Source organism: Staurois parvus, unplaced genomic scaffold, assembly GCF_062004578.1.
Source record: "Staurois parvus isolate SC_StPar_1 unplaced genomic scaffold, SC_StPar_1.0 ptg000860l, whole genome shotgun sequence".
Lineage (NCBI taxonomy): Eukaryota > Metazoa > Chordata > Amphibia > Anura > Ranidae > Staurois > Staurois parvus.
The window spans coordinates 774,159-790,258 of record NW_028318656.1 but is presented as its reverse complement, the minus strand read 5'-3'; positions in this window follow the sequence as shown (position 1 = coordinate 790,258).

Sequence of the window (16,100 nt, the reverse complement as noted above, 5' to 3'; positions counted from 1 at the left end):
ATCACCAGTCTATCCCCAGCTGTTCCTGAGACACAGAGCGGGATCACCAGTCTATCCCCAGCTGTTCCTGAGACACAGAGCGGGATCACCAGTCTATCCCTAGCTGTTCCTGAGACACAGAGCGGGATCACCAGTCTATCCCCAGCTGTTTCAGAGACACAGAGCGGGATCACCAGTCTATCCCCAGCTGTTTCAGGGATGCAGAGCGGGATCACCAGTCTATCCCCAGCTGTTTCAGAGACACAGAGCGGGATCACCAATCTATCCCCAGCTGTTCCAGAGACACAGAGCGGGATCACCAGTCTATCCCCAGCTGTTCCTGAGACACAGAGCGGGATCACCAGTCTATCCCCAGCTGTTTCAGGGATGCAGAGCGGGATCACCAATCTATCCCCAGCTGTTCCAGAGACACAGAGCGGGATCACCAGTCTAAATTCACCAAATTCTTTTTTTATATATATATCCACCCCCAAAGGCTTTACCATCCAAGTCTTACTCTTTCAATAAATGGTTTCTTAATGTGTATACAGTAAAGTCCTGGAGGCAGACCTGAACATAGCCAGGTCACTCCAGGTGGCCTGATGGTGGCATAGCCTATAGAGTGATTGTTACCATTTCTTAGCTGCAATCATTGACCTTGCTACAATTTAAGGTGATCTGTGTCTGGTAAAACCCAGGCCTGGTTATTCTTTGCCTAATTGTCCACAAACACCTGTAACATAGAAGGTCTCTGTATAGTGTTAGGGGTCATTGCATTCTCTTCTTCATTGATTGTGCTACTTCATTGTTTGAGCTGATTGACATTAATAGAACTATGTCTTCTACTTGATTTGTGTCATCTATTTACTTAGTGGCTCCTTCAGGCTTGTGCTGCACTAAATACCATGATGATTACCTGGAAGTAATGAAGGGGTTTTCTATGGAACAAACTGGAAGCTGAGGTGAGGTCTGTCCTAAAATATCTAGAAAACTTTTGCTTTTTTTTCTAACAGAAACACATTAACCGCTTCCCATCCGCCCTATAGCAGAAGGGAACTGTTGTAAACAAAACAGTTCTCTCCCGTCAGCTCCTGCACACTGCTTTTCATGGCTGTGCATAGCACAGCCATGCAAATCAGTGTGCTTACAGTGAAGCACACACACAGCCCAGTATGTAAAACAGCACAGAGGACAAAGTTAACCCTTTGATTGCCCCACATGTTAACCCCTTCCTGCCCAGTGCCATTAGTATAGTGTCAGTGTTTTTTATTAGCACAGATTACTGTATTGGTGTCACTGGGGATGTCAGTGACACCAAGTCAGTCCCCCCCAGTGTCAGAATGCCCACCACAGTCCCACTATAAGTCGCTGATCGCTGCCATTACTAATAAAAAAAAAAAACCCAGTATCTATACAGCCATTTATAAATGCTATAGCTTTCACGTAAACCAATTAATTTACATGTATTGGGATTTTTTTTAGCAAAGACATGGAGCAGAAGACATTTTGGCCTAAATTTATGATGAAATTAGATTTTTTAAATTTTTTTTACTGGACATGTTTAATAGCAAAAAGTCAAAAATACTGTTTGTTTCTCAAAATTGTCGGCCTTTTTTTTATAGTGCAAAAAAATAAAAAATGCACAGACGATCAAATACCACCAAAAGAAATCTCTATTCATGGGGATAAAAAGGACATAAATTTCATTTGGGTGCAGTGTTGCATGACTGTGCAATTGTCAGTTAGAATAATGCAGAGCCATATTGCAAAAAATGGCCTGGTCAGGAAGGGGGGGGGAAATCCTCAGGAGGGCAAGTGGTTAATGGTATATTGTTACATAGGGAAGCTGGAATTTAGCAAAAAAATAGTGCTTGACCTATAGGCAAGCATGTTATTTAACCACCTCCCGCCCGCCATATAAGGAAATGATGGGTGGTCACTCTAACAGCACACGCGCGCTCCTGGGGGTGCGCAGCGATCGGTGGTACGCTGTGTCCATGGACACAGCAGATCACCAATCACAGTAAGGAGCTGATGACACAGGCTATGTCATGTGATCAGCTGTGTCCAATCACAGCTGATCGCATGTAAATAGGATAAACATTTACTGTAGTTTGGGTACATTGTTGCTTGACCACGCAATTGTCATTCAGAGTGTGAAAGCGCTGAAAGCTGAAAATTGGCCTGGACTGGAAGGGGGTAAAATGTTTCACTTTAAGCCTTATTAACCTCCCTAGCGGTAATCCTGAGTGTGGCTCAGAGTTAATTTACAGTACCAAAAGCGGTAACCCAGAGCCACATTTGGGATTACACTGTAGTGCTTCTTCTGTGATCCCCGATCCTTACCTTGTCCTGCGATCCCACGATTTTCTTCCGCTGTGTCCTCTGGCCAATGCCGGCATCTGTCTTCTGGGCTCCGTTCCCTGCGAGTGTTGGTACGCAGAGGGGCGGAACTGGTGGGAGATTCAAAAAAGTAAAAATATGACATACAAACAATAGTTACATAGTTAGTCTGGCTGAAAAATGACACAAGTTCATCCAGTTCAACCATTAAAAAAAAAAAATTTATAATCGTATACCCACAGTTGATCCAGAGGAAGGCAAAAAAAACCCAGCAAAGCATGATCCAATTTGCTCCTGCAGGGAAAAAATTCCTTCCTGATCCCCCGAGAGGCAATCGGATATTCCCTGGATCAACTTTACCTATAAATGTTAGTATCCAGTTATATTCTGTGTATCCAAGAAAGAATCCAGGACTTTTTAAAAGCAATCCACTATGTAAAGAGTTCCCCCTTGTCCTCTGTGATGACCTCAGGGTGAATAACTCTTCACCGAGTTCACTATATGAACCACTGATGTATTTATACATGGTGATCATGTCCCCCCTTATGTATTATACATGGAGATCATATCCCCCCTTATGTATTGTACATGGAGATCATATCCCCCCTTATGTATTATACATGGAGATCATATCCCCCCCTTATGTATTATACATGGAGATCATATCCCCCCTTATGTATTATACATGGAGATCATATCCCCCCTTATGTATTATACATGGAGATCATATCCCCCTTATGTATTATACATGGAGATCATATCCCCCTTATGTATTATACATGGAGATCATATCCCGCCTTATGTATTATACATGGAGATCATATTCCCCCTTATGTATTATACATGGAGATCATATCCCCCCTTATGTATTATACATGGAGATCATATCCCCCCTTATGTATTATACATGGTGATCATATCCCCCCTTATGTATTATACATGGAGATCATATCCCCCCTTATGTATTATACATGGTGATCATTTCCCCCCTTATGTATTATACATGGAGATCATATCTCCCCTTATGTATTATACATGGAGATCATATCCCCCTTATGTATTATACATGGAGATCATATCCCCCTTATGTATTATACATGGAGATCATATCCCCCCTTATGTATTATACATGGAGATCATATCCCCCCTTATGTATTATACATGGAGATCATATCCCCCCTTATGTATTATACATGGAGATCATATCCCCACCCTTATGGATTATACATGGAGATCATATCCCCCCTTATGTATTATACATGGAGATCATATCCCCCCCTTATGGATTATACATGGAGATCATATCCCCCCTTATGTATTATACATGGAGATCATATCCCCCCTTATGTATTATACATGGAGATCATATCCCCCCCTTATGGATTATACATGGAGATCATATCCCCCCTTATGTATTATACATGGAGATCATATCCCCCCCTTATGGATTATACAGGGAGATCATATCCCCCCTTATGTATTATACATGGAGATCATATCCCCCCTTATGGATTATACATGGAGATCATATCCCCCCTTATGTATTATACATGGATATCATATCCCCCTTATGTATTATTCATGGAGATCATATCCCCCCCTTATGTATTATACATGGTGATCATATCCCCCCTTATGTATTATACATGGTGATCATATCCCCCCTTATGTATTATACATGGAGATCATATCCCCCCTTATGTATTATACATGGATATCATATCCCCCCTTATGTATTATACATGGATATCATATCCCCCCTTATGTATTATACATGGTGATCATATCCCCCCTTATGTATTATACATGGTGATCATATCCCCCCTTATGTATTATACATGGATATCATATCCCCCCTTATGTATTATACATGGATATCATATCCCCCCTTATGTATTATACATGGTGATCATATCCCCCCTTATGTATTATACATGGTGATCATATCCCCCTTATGTATTATACATGGAGATCATATCCCCACCCTTATGGATTATACATGGAGATCATATCCCCCCTTATGTATTATACATGGAGATCATATCCCCCCCTTATGGATTATACATGGAGATCATATCCCCCCTTATGTATTATACATGGAGATCATATCCCCCCTTATGTATTATACATGGAGATCATATCCCCCCCTTATGGATTATACATGGAGATCATATCCCCGCTTATGTATTCTATATGGAGATCATATCCCCCCCTTATGGATTATACATGGAGATCATATCCCCCCTTATGTATTATACATGGAGATCATATCCCCCCTTATGGATTATACATGGAGATCATATCCCCCCTTATGTATTATACATGGATATCATATCCCCCTTATGTATTATTCATGGAGATCATATCCTCCCCTTATGTATTATACATGGTGATCATATCCCCCCTTATGTATTATACATGGTGATCATATCCCCCCTTATGTATTATACATGGAGATCATATCCCCCCTTATGTATTATACATGGATATCATATCCCCCCTTATGTATTATACATGGTGATCATATCCCCCCTTATGTATTATACATGGTGATCATATCCCCCTTATGTATTATACATGGAGATCATATCCCCCCTTATGTATTATACATGGTGATCATATCCCCCTGATGTATTATACATGGTGATCATATCCCCCCTTATGTATTATACATGGTGATCATATCCCCCTTATGTATTATACATGGAGATCATATCCCCCTTATGTATTATACATGGTGATCATATCCCCCCTTATGTATTATACATGGAGATCATATCCCCCTTATGTATTATACATGGAGATCATATCCCCCCTTAAGTATTATACATGGAGATTATATCCCCCCTTATGTATTATACATGGAGATCATATCCCCCCTTGTGTATTATACATGGTGATCATATCCCCCCTTATGTATTATACATGGAGATCATATCCCCCCTTATGTATTATACATGGTGATCATATCCCCCCTTATGTATTATACATGGAGATCATATCCCCCCTTATGTATTATACATGGAGATCATATCCCCTCTTATGTATTATACATGGAGATCATATCCCCCCTTATGTATTATACATGGATATCATATCCCCCTTATGTATTATTCATGGAGATCATATCCCCCCCTTATGTATTATACATGCTGATCATATCCCCCCTTATGTATTATACATGGTGATCATATCCCCCCTTATGTATTATACATGGAGATCATATCCCCCTTATGTATTATACATGGATATCATATCCCCCCTTATGTATTATACATGGTGATCATATCCCCCCTTATGTATTATACATGGTGATCATATCCCCCTTATGTATTATACATGGAGATCATATCCCCACCCTTATGGATTATACATGGAGATCATATCCCCCCTTATGTATTATACATGGAGATCATATCCCCCCCTTATGGATTATACATGGAGATCATATCCCCCCTTATGTATTATACATGGAGATCATATCCCCCCTTATGTATTATACATGGAGATCATATCCCCCCCTTATGGATTATACATGGAGATCATATCCCCCCTTATGTATTATACATGGAGATCATATCCCCCCCTTATGGATTATACATGGAGATCATATCCCCCCTTATGTATTATACATGGAGATCATATCCCCCCTTATGGATTATACATGGAGATCATATCCCCCCTTATGTATTATACATGGATATCATATCCCCCTTATGTATTATTCATGGAGATCATATCCCCCCCTTATGTATTATACATGGTGATCATATCCCCCCTTATGTATTATACATGGTGATCATATCCCCCCTTATGTATTATACATGGAGATCATATCCCCCCTTATGTATTATACATGGATATCATATCCCCCCTTATGTATTATACATGGTGATCATATCCCCCCTTATGTATTATACATGGTGATCATATCCCCCCTTGTGTATTATACATGGTGATCATATCCCCCCTTATGTATTATACATGGAGATCATATCCCCCCTTATGTATTATACATGGTGATCATATCTCCCCTTATGTATTATACATGGAGATCATATCCCCCCTTATGTATTATACATGGAGATCATATCCCCTCTTATGTATTATACATGGAGATCATATCCCCCCTTATGTATTATACATGGATATCATATCCCCCTTATGTATTATTCATGGAGATCATATCCCCCCCTTATGTATTATACATGGTGATCATATCCCCCCTTATGTATTATACATGGTGATCATATCCCCCCTTATGTATTATACATGGAGATCATATCCCCCTTATGTATTATACATGGATATCATATCCCCCCTTATGTATTATACATGGTGATCATATCCCCCCTTATGTATTATACATGGTGATCATATCCCCCTTATGTATTATACATGGAGATCATATCCCCACCCTTATGGATTATACATGGAGATCATATCCCCCCTTATGTATTATACATGGAGATCATATCCCCCCCTTATGGATTATACATGGAGATCATATCCCCCCTTATGTATTATACATGGAGATCATATCCCCCCTTATGTATTATACATGGAGATCATATCCCCCCCTTATGGATTATACATGGAGATCATATCCCCCCTTATGTATTATACATGGAGATCATATCCCCCCCTTATGGATTATACATGGAGATCATATCCCCCCTTATGTATTATACATGGAGATCATATCCCCCCTTATGGATTATACATGGAGATCATATCCCCCCTTATGTATTATACATGGATATCATATCCCCCTTATGTATTATTCATGGAGATCATATCCCCCCCTTATGTATTATACATGGTGATCATATCCCCCCTTATGTATTATACATGGTGATCATATCCCCCCTTATGTATTATACATGGAGATCATATCCCCCCTTATGTATTATACATGGATATCATATCCCCCCTTATGTATTATACATGGTGATCATATCCCCCCTTATGTATTATACATGGTGATCATATCCCCCTTATGTATTATACATGGAGATCATATCCCCCTTATGTATTATACATGGAGATCATATCCCCCCTTAAGTATTATACATGGAGATTATATCCCCCTTATGTATTATACATGGAGATCATATCCCCCTTATGTATTATACATGGAGATCATATCCCCCCCTTATGGATTATACATGGAGATCATATCCCCCCTTGTGTATTATACATGGTGATCATATCCCCCCTTAATCTCCTCTTCTCAAGAGAGAATACATTCAGTTCCTCTAATCTTTCCTCATAGCTGAGCTCCTCCATGCCTCTTATCAGTTTGGTTACCCTTCTCTGTACTTTCTCCAGTTCCCCAATGTTCTTTTTGTGAATTGGTGCCCAAAACTGAACTGCATATTCCAGATGAGGTGTTACTAATGATTTGTACCGGGGAAATGATATCTCTCTCTCTGGAGTCTATACCTCTTTTAATACAAGAGAGGATTTTGCTCGCTTTACAAACTGCAGCTTGGCATTGCATGCCATTATTAAGCTTGTGATCTACCAGAACCCCCAGATCCTTCTCCACCATTGACCCCCCAGTTGTACTCCCCCTACAATACATTGTAATCTGTTAGTATACATTACTGTATCAAACCATTTCAACTAAATTTTGTCCAGTGCCCTGCCTGCACTGTTATCGTTCTTTCTGCCTGTAAACTTGAGAATGTTCATGGCATCCAAAAAGCGTCCCTTTAGGTCAAAAGTGGTTTTAGACCGGCTAGAAAACAGTGATAGTGAATTAGAACCACTTGCAGAATTTAGCGATAGTGATTTGTGGAGAAATTCGTCATCAGACACTGAAAACGATTCTGCGACTGAGCTCAGTGATGAGATGTGCTCTATTTCAAATTTCAGTATTTTTGGTTTGATTACATTATTGAATTAACCACTTGAGCTCCTGAGGATTTACCCCCCCTTAATGACCAGGCCTCTTTTTGCTACTCAGCGCTGCACTAATTCAACTGATAATTGCGCGGTCATGCAATGCTGCACCCAAACGAAATTTACGTCCTTTTTTTCACACTAATAGAGCTTTCTTTTGGTGTAATTTGATCACCTGTGCACTTTTTATTTTTCATGCTATAAACAAAAAAAGGCCAAAAATTTTGAAGAAAAACAACATTTTTTACTTTCAGCTATAAAAAATATATAGTAAACTCAAATTTTGTTATAAATTTAGGCCAAAATGTATTCTGCTACATGTTTTTGGTAAAAAAATCCCAATAAGTGTATATTGATAGCTTTGTGTGGAAGTTATAGCGTCTACAAACTATGGTATAAATACTGCAACTTACGCAATTTTTCTGCTATACAGCGCTGCACTAGTTTAACGGACAATTGCGCGGTCATGCAATACGGTACATAAATGAAATTTACATCCTTTTTTTCCCCACAAATTGAGCTTTCTTTCGGTGGTATTTGATCGCCTGTGCGGTTTTTATTTTTTGCGCTATAAAAAAAAGGCTGACAATTTTGAGGGAAAAAAAACAATATTTTGGACTTTTTGCTATAAAACATGCCCAGTAAAAAAAAATGCAAAAATCAAATTTAGTCATAAATTTCTGCCAAAATGCATTCTGCGACATGTCTTTGCTAAAAAAAATCCCAATACGTGTAAATTAATTGGTTTACGTGAAAGTTATAGCGTTTACAAATGGCGGTAAAGAAACTGGAATTTTTAATTTTTATTTATACTAATAATGGCGCCGATCAGCGACTTTTGGAGGCAATCAGCGACATATGGCGGCGACCAGCGACTTATGGCAGGACTGCGGGACTGCGGCGGACATTTTGACACTGGGGGGGGAACTGACTTGGGGTCACTGACATCCCTAGTGACACCAATACAGTGATCAGTGAAAAAAAACCACTGAAACTGTACTAATGTCACTGGGGAGGAAGGGGTTAACATTTTTAGAATTTGCAGTGTAAGGGGAGTGTTTTACAACAGTGTTTTACTGTTGACACCCGCGCATTGCGCGCGCCCCCTACCTGTTTTGAAGGCAGCCGTTTTAAAACGTGCTTTTGCCTACGAGTGCCGTCCTGCCACCGTTTATATGCAGTGGCTGGGCGGCAAGTGGTTAAATGTATTATTATTATATTATTATTTTTTAACTCTTATTTGTACAAATTTAAGCGAGTTATTCCTAAGAATTACAGGCCTACAATATAAAACAACAAATTTCCCTGCAAAACAATGTACCGCTTTAACATTCAAAAATATTGATTAGTTAGACCGCCAGGGAGGTTAAAAAAAGATTATTCTCGCTGAACTGTATTTTTTACTTTTTTTTTCATTGGTCACTATCTCCTTTAGCAGTGCTCAGCTACTCTGGCCCTTTGTTTGATAGTCCCTTGTCTATCAGCCATTTAAATGGAGATAACTGTTTTTCAAGATTAGCAACCTACTGACTTCAAAGAAGTTCACTATAAAGTTCTCAATTTTCCAGTTTTTTAATGTGTTTGCCTAACCTGCACTTGAATTAAACCCACGCAAATATGCCCATCATTTTCCAGATATTTTATGTAGCACCCTTCTAGTTAGCCTGCTAGGTAAATTTATTTTTGGCTCCACTGTATTGATCGGAGTGGTAGATGATTGTTTGGTCTGATCAGGGTTCCTGGGCTGGGAGTTTGATTGCCCCCCCTACCTTTGGAAGAAGCATTCAGAGCATAGGGAGGGAGCTTCAAATGGTCAACTAAATATTTATTCTACCCTGGCCAATCCCTGGAAGGAGGCATCCAGGAGGTAGCAGATGAGGTTATGTATAGGAAGGAGGCCTGAGCAGATTGTTCTTTCCTCGTCAGGGAGGTATCCAGTTCACTCGGGGCTGCATCTCCTAGAAGGATCACTGAGACAAGAGACTACTGTTTGGTCCTCAGTAGTTGATGGGCTGAAGGCCAGAAGAGAATTGGTGAAGAGTGATACTTTCTGAAGGACACCGTTTAAGAGTCCAGGTCTGGAGGAAGATTTTGTTTTATCCATTACTAAGGATCTACCTGTGCAGACTGAGTGGCAGACAACTCCTGGGACACCATGAATAACAATCCTACTGGGGACAGATAGTTGCACAAGAGAAAAGAGAACCAGTTACCAGAGATTGACCTGTGGTATGCAGCTGTGGAGCCTTAGATATACTTACTCTTTCCTTACTACCACCAGAAAAGCTGCTATAGAGACTAGAGAGAAATGTATCCTTTTTTTCCTCTCGCTAATCATTTGGAGTATCCCATGACCCCAAACTTTACTCTCCTGTTAAAGTTCTTCTGCAATAAATCCTAAAAAGACATCCCCTAGACCAGTGGTGGGCAACCTTTTTTTTCAACTGAGCCAAATCTCGCCAAAACCACGATTGAAATTTATTTTGAGAGCCACATTTTTAAAACTGAAAATACATCTCCCATATAGTAATACATCCCCCATAGTAATTCATCCCCCATAGTAATTCATCCCCCATATAGTAATTCATCCCCCATAGTAATTCATCCCCCATAGTAATTCATCCCCCATATAGTAATTCATCCCCCATAGTAATTCATCCCCCATATAGTAATTCATCCCCCATAGTAATTCATCCCCCATATAGTAATTCATCCCCCATAGTAATTCATCCCCCATATAGTAATTCATCCCCCATATAGTAATTCATCCCCCATAGTAATTAATCCCCCATATAGTAATTCATCCCCCATAGTAATTCATCCCCCATATAGTAATTCATCCCCCTATAGTAATTCATCCCCCATAGTAATTCATTCCCCATATTAATTCATCCCCCATATAGTAATTCATCCCCCCTATAGTAATTCATTCTCCATATTAATTCATTCCCCATATAGTAATTAATCCCCCATATAGTAATTCATCCCCCATAGTAATTAATCCCCCATATAGTAATTCATCCCCCATAGTAATTCATCCCCCATATAGTAATTCATCCCCCATATAGTAATTCATCCCCCCTATAGTAATTCATCCCCCATATAGTAATTCATCCCCCATATAGTAATTCATTCCCCATATAGTAATTCATCCCCCATATAGTAATTCATCCCCCATAGTAATTCATCCCCCATATAGTAATTTATCCCCCATAGTACTTCATCCCCCATATAGTAATTTATCCCCCAAAGTAATTCATCCCCCATATAGTAATTCATCCCCCATATAGTAATTCATCCCCCATATAGTAATTCATCCCCCCTATAGTAATTCATCCCCCATATAGTAATTCATCCCCCATATAGTAATTCATCCCCCATATAGTAAGTCCCCCATATAGTAATTCATCCCCCATATAGTAAGTCCCCCCTGTGTCAATTCACTTACCTTTGCTCCGTGTGTTCTTCTCGCCGTGTTCCCGTGCCGTTCTGGTCTTCAGGGCGGACTGTGAGAGGAGAGGAGTTCATCACGCTGCCCCATCTACATCCTGGCTGCCCCGCCTACATCCTGACAGCTGCAGAGTCCTGACTTTTGGGGCGGCCGCCCGACAGGAGGGAGGGGAGCGGGCGCCCGGCACACAGAAGAGCCGCATTTAAGTTTGTAAAGAGCCGCATGTGGCTCGCGAGCCGCGGCTTGCCGACCACTGCCCTAGACTGATATTTAATTGTCAGTGTGTGTGGGACTGTGCTTTGGTAACTGGCAGCCTCTGTACTATTTGGTAGAACCTGTCTATCTTTAGCAGCCCCTTTGGGGGATGGCTCTTCATTTACATACGATTGTCTTGGAGTTTGACATTTGGAGAAGTGTGACTTCAAAAAGTGTATTGACAGAAAGTGTGGCTGCTAATAGGGGCATTTTCAACTGGATCACTCAGAATCTGGTGCAGATGTGAATACTAACCAATCAGCTTCTAATTTCAGCTTGTTCAATTAAACTTTGATAATAAAAAATGTTTTTTTAACAAGCTCATAGCAATAATCTTTCTTAACCTATAGAATTAAAAATATGTCCATATTACAAGTAAATTTTGCTTATACTTACAAAATGCATGGTACAAGAGAAGGTCGGCGAAAAAAACAAGGGTCCGTCGTGCTGGGATCAGTATAAGTAAGTTGCAGAACTGCGCCTACAATTACGTCGCCTTTCCTGCATCGTTGCCAGGGGAGCAATAATTCCTGAAATTGACATCTTGAAATTTTAACCGGGTCCTTGGCAATGTGCAAAATAGACGATATCAGGACTGGATTGAAAAATTTATTCAATGCACTAGTTTTCTGAAATAAAAAAAACAATATTATTTAGGCTAAATCCCTAAATTATAATTTCAGTCTAAAATGCATTAGCTATGCTAATATGTCCATGGATATCAAGAAACCTGCATTATTAAATGCCCAATATAGGGTAGTGTCCGCTTAAGGACCGCCCACAATTTTTTTACAATGACTGGGCGGCCCTGGTGTGCTGGATCACGTACACATACATTATCCAGCATGTCTGGGTGTAGGGTGCGGACTTGCATTTCTGCCTGGTCTGTGCTGTGATTCTCTATGACATAGGTCAGTCAGCAGATTGAAGCCAATGATTTTTGATGATACGGTTGACCATCCCCTACTCCTCAAAAAACTCCACGCTCTTGGCCTCTGAGACTCTGCCCTCTCCTGGTTCTCCTCCTACCTATCGCAGTGCTCCTTCAGCGTTACCTATAACGCTGCCTCCTCCTCTTCACTCCCTCTTTCTGTAGGGGTCCCTCAAGGTTCTGTCCTTGGACCCCTTCTCTTCTCCATCTACACCTCCTCCCTTGGTCACTTGATAAACTCCCATGGCTTTAAGTACCATCTCTATGCTGATGACACACAAATCTATCTTTCTAACCCTCACCTTACCCCTTCAGTCTCCTCTCGCATTACTAACCTACTAAGCGACATATCGGCATGGATATCACTCCACTTCCTCAAACTCAATCTTTCCAAAACGGAGCTCTTATTATTCCCCCCAGCCCGTGCCCCCTCCCTTGACTTCTCCATCAAGATCAATAACACAATCATCATTCCATCCCCTCATGTCAGGGTACTAGGTGTAATCCTAGACTCCCATCTGTCCTTTCACCCCCAAATCCAATCACTATCCAAATCTTGTAGACTTCACCTCCGCAACATCTCCAAGATACGCCCGTTCCTAACCTCAGAAGCAACTTATTCACTCCCTTGTTATATCTCGACTTGACTATTGTAACTCCCTCCTCATTGGCCTACCTCATCGCAGGCTATCGCCTCTTCAGTCTATCATGAATGCTGCTGCCAGACTCATCCACCTTACTAACCGTTGTGTATCTGCCACCCCTCTCTGCCAATCCCTCCACTGGCTTCCCATTGCCCAACGGATACAATTCAAAACATTAACCACAACGTATAAAGCAATTTATAACTCTGCCCCAAATTACATCAATGATCTTGTCTCTAAATATCACCCAAACTGTAGTCTCCGCTTCTCGCAAGACCTCCTGCTCTCTAGCTCCCTTGTCTCTTCCTCCCTTGCCCGTCTCCAGGACTTCTCCAGAGCTTCCCCCATCCTCTGGAACTCTCTACCCCAATTTATCAGACTATCGCCTACTCTGCTCACTTTTAGGCGATCTCTGAAAACCTACCTCTTCAGGGAAGACTACCCTGCCCTCAGCTAATAATGGAATCTTCTACTCTTTCAGCCAGTCCATCACCCACAGTTACTACCTTTTGTACCACTAGCCCCTCCCTCCTAGATTGTAAGCTTCAAGGAGCAGAGCCCTCCTTTTCCTCTTGTATTGAACTGTATTGTTGCTGTATTGTCTCCCGTTATATTGTAAAGTGCTGAGCAAACTGTTGGTGCTATATAAATCGTGTACAATAATAATAATAGTTGCAGCAGAGTGCTAGTACTAGCATTAGACTACCTTTTGCCTAGTGGCCTAGTACATCCTTGCCTTTTACACACCAGCACTTCAGTGTTCCATAGTGATATGACAGAGACCACCAGCAGTGCAGCCCAAGTTGGTGAGGTGGCTAGCACTAGTAGCATCCTGTAGCCACTGAGAATTTCAGCACAGGCCCATAGAGCCCATAGTAGCCTCCCACATTTTTCTTGCAAATCCTGATTGGCAGTCCACAGATTTAGCAGAACCTTGCATTCCCCCATTCATAGCCCAGAAATTCAGGTGGAAACAGCACATTTAGCAACCTACCCCTCTAGATTTTTTGAGATGTTTTTCACCAAAGATCTGACATATTGGTCCACAGACCCGATCCATCATATGTCCATGTTCTCTGCTGCAATGGCCAGGTATTGATATGAAAATATAATTTGTTTCATGCATTTCAACAAAAATAACCTCTGTTGTCCTTGGTGTTACCCTGAATATTATCAGCTCCACAAAATTCGTCCCTTCGTAAATTACCTGTCCCAAACATTTGCAAATGTGTATGCACCCCAACAAAACATCTGCATAGACAAGTACCTCATACATTTTTCTGGCCGCCTTGTTCTCAAACAGTATCTCCCCAGAAAGCGTGCCAGATATGGAGTCAAACTGTATAGGCTCCATAAAAGGGTAACAGGCTATATATGTCATTTGAGAATTTATGAGAGAAAACACAGTTATGTGAAGTCCGGAGGCTCAGACTCCATGTGCAGTGGCAAGATATTGTGGGACTTGGTGTCACTCTTGTTACTGCTAGGGTACCATTTGTACATGGACAACTGTTATTATTTATTTCAGGTACTTATATAGCGCTCTCAATTTACACAGTGCTTTACATATGTATTGTACATTCACCTCAGTCCCTAACCCTCAAGGGGCGTACAATCTAAGGTCCCTAACTCACATTCATATACAAGGGCCAATTTAGACAGGATTCAATTAACCTACCAGCATGTCTTTGAAGTGTGGGAGGAAACTGGAGTACCCAGAGGAAACCCACGCAGGCACAGGGAGAACATGCATACTCCAGGCAGGAGGTGCCGTGGCTGGGATTTGAACCAACGACCCTAGTACTGCCAGGCGGATGTGCTAACCATTTAGCCACTGTGCTGCCCATTATTATGTGAACGTACCGCTTTTTAGACAATCTTGCAATTGGCTGCTGTGGTACCATGCAACATAATTGCCAGGGCTTCCCCCCCCGGCTCGAAAGGTGGAGAAAGCCTGCTTATGGAATTATGAATTACTCGCAATGAAGTGGAAGGACGAACGGGATGTTTTCATCCTGTCTTCCATTTACACGGACACAACAGTCTAAAACTAAATCAGATGCCTTGCAAATTTAAAGACTCTCTGTGTCCACTAATATAATCTTTATATGGAAGGCGTAGACTTCAATGACCAAATGATGAAGTCATGCTTAGGTTTCCACAGAGCTGGATGCTGGTATAAAAAGGTGTTCATATATTTATTTCAATTTTCTGTATACTGTATAATGCCTTTATGATCTATAAAGCAACAGGAAGAAGTGGATCCTTAAAATGTCAGGAAATGATCGTTACAGCCCTTTTGTATCCAAAAAGTCCTGTGGCTCAAACCCCAAATCTAGATGCGTTGAGCGGGCTGCATAAAAGGCATTTTCCTGATGTCTTCCCTGGTACCCCGACCCAAAAGTCACCCCACAAAGTAAACTTTTCATTTAGGGTACAGCATAGTACAGTCCAGAGTACACAATTCTGCACAAGAAGGTACTTGAAAGATGCAAGGTAATCAGGAAACTGGCTATCACATTCTGAGAGACCCTAAAATCAAGGGCTGCAAGGTTATTGTTCAAAAAAGTTAAATTACGAAAAAAGTTTA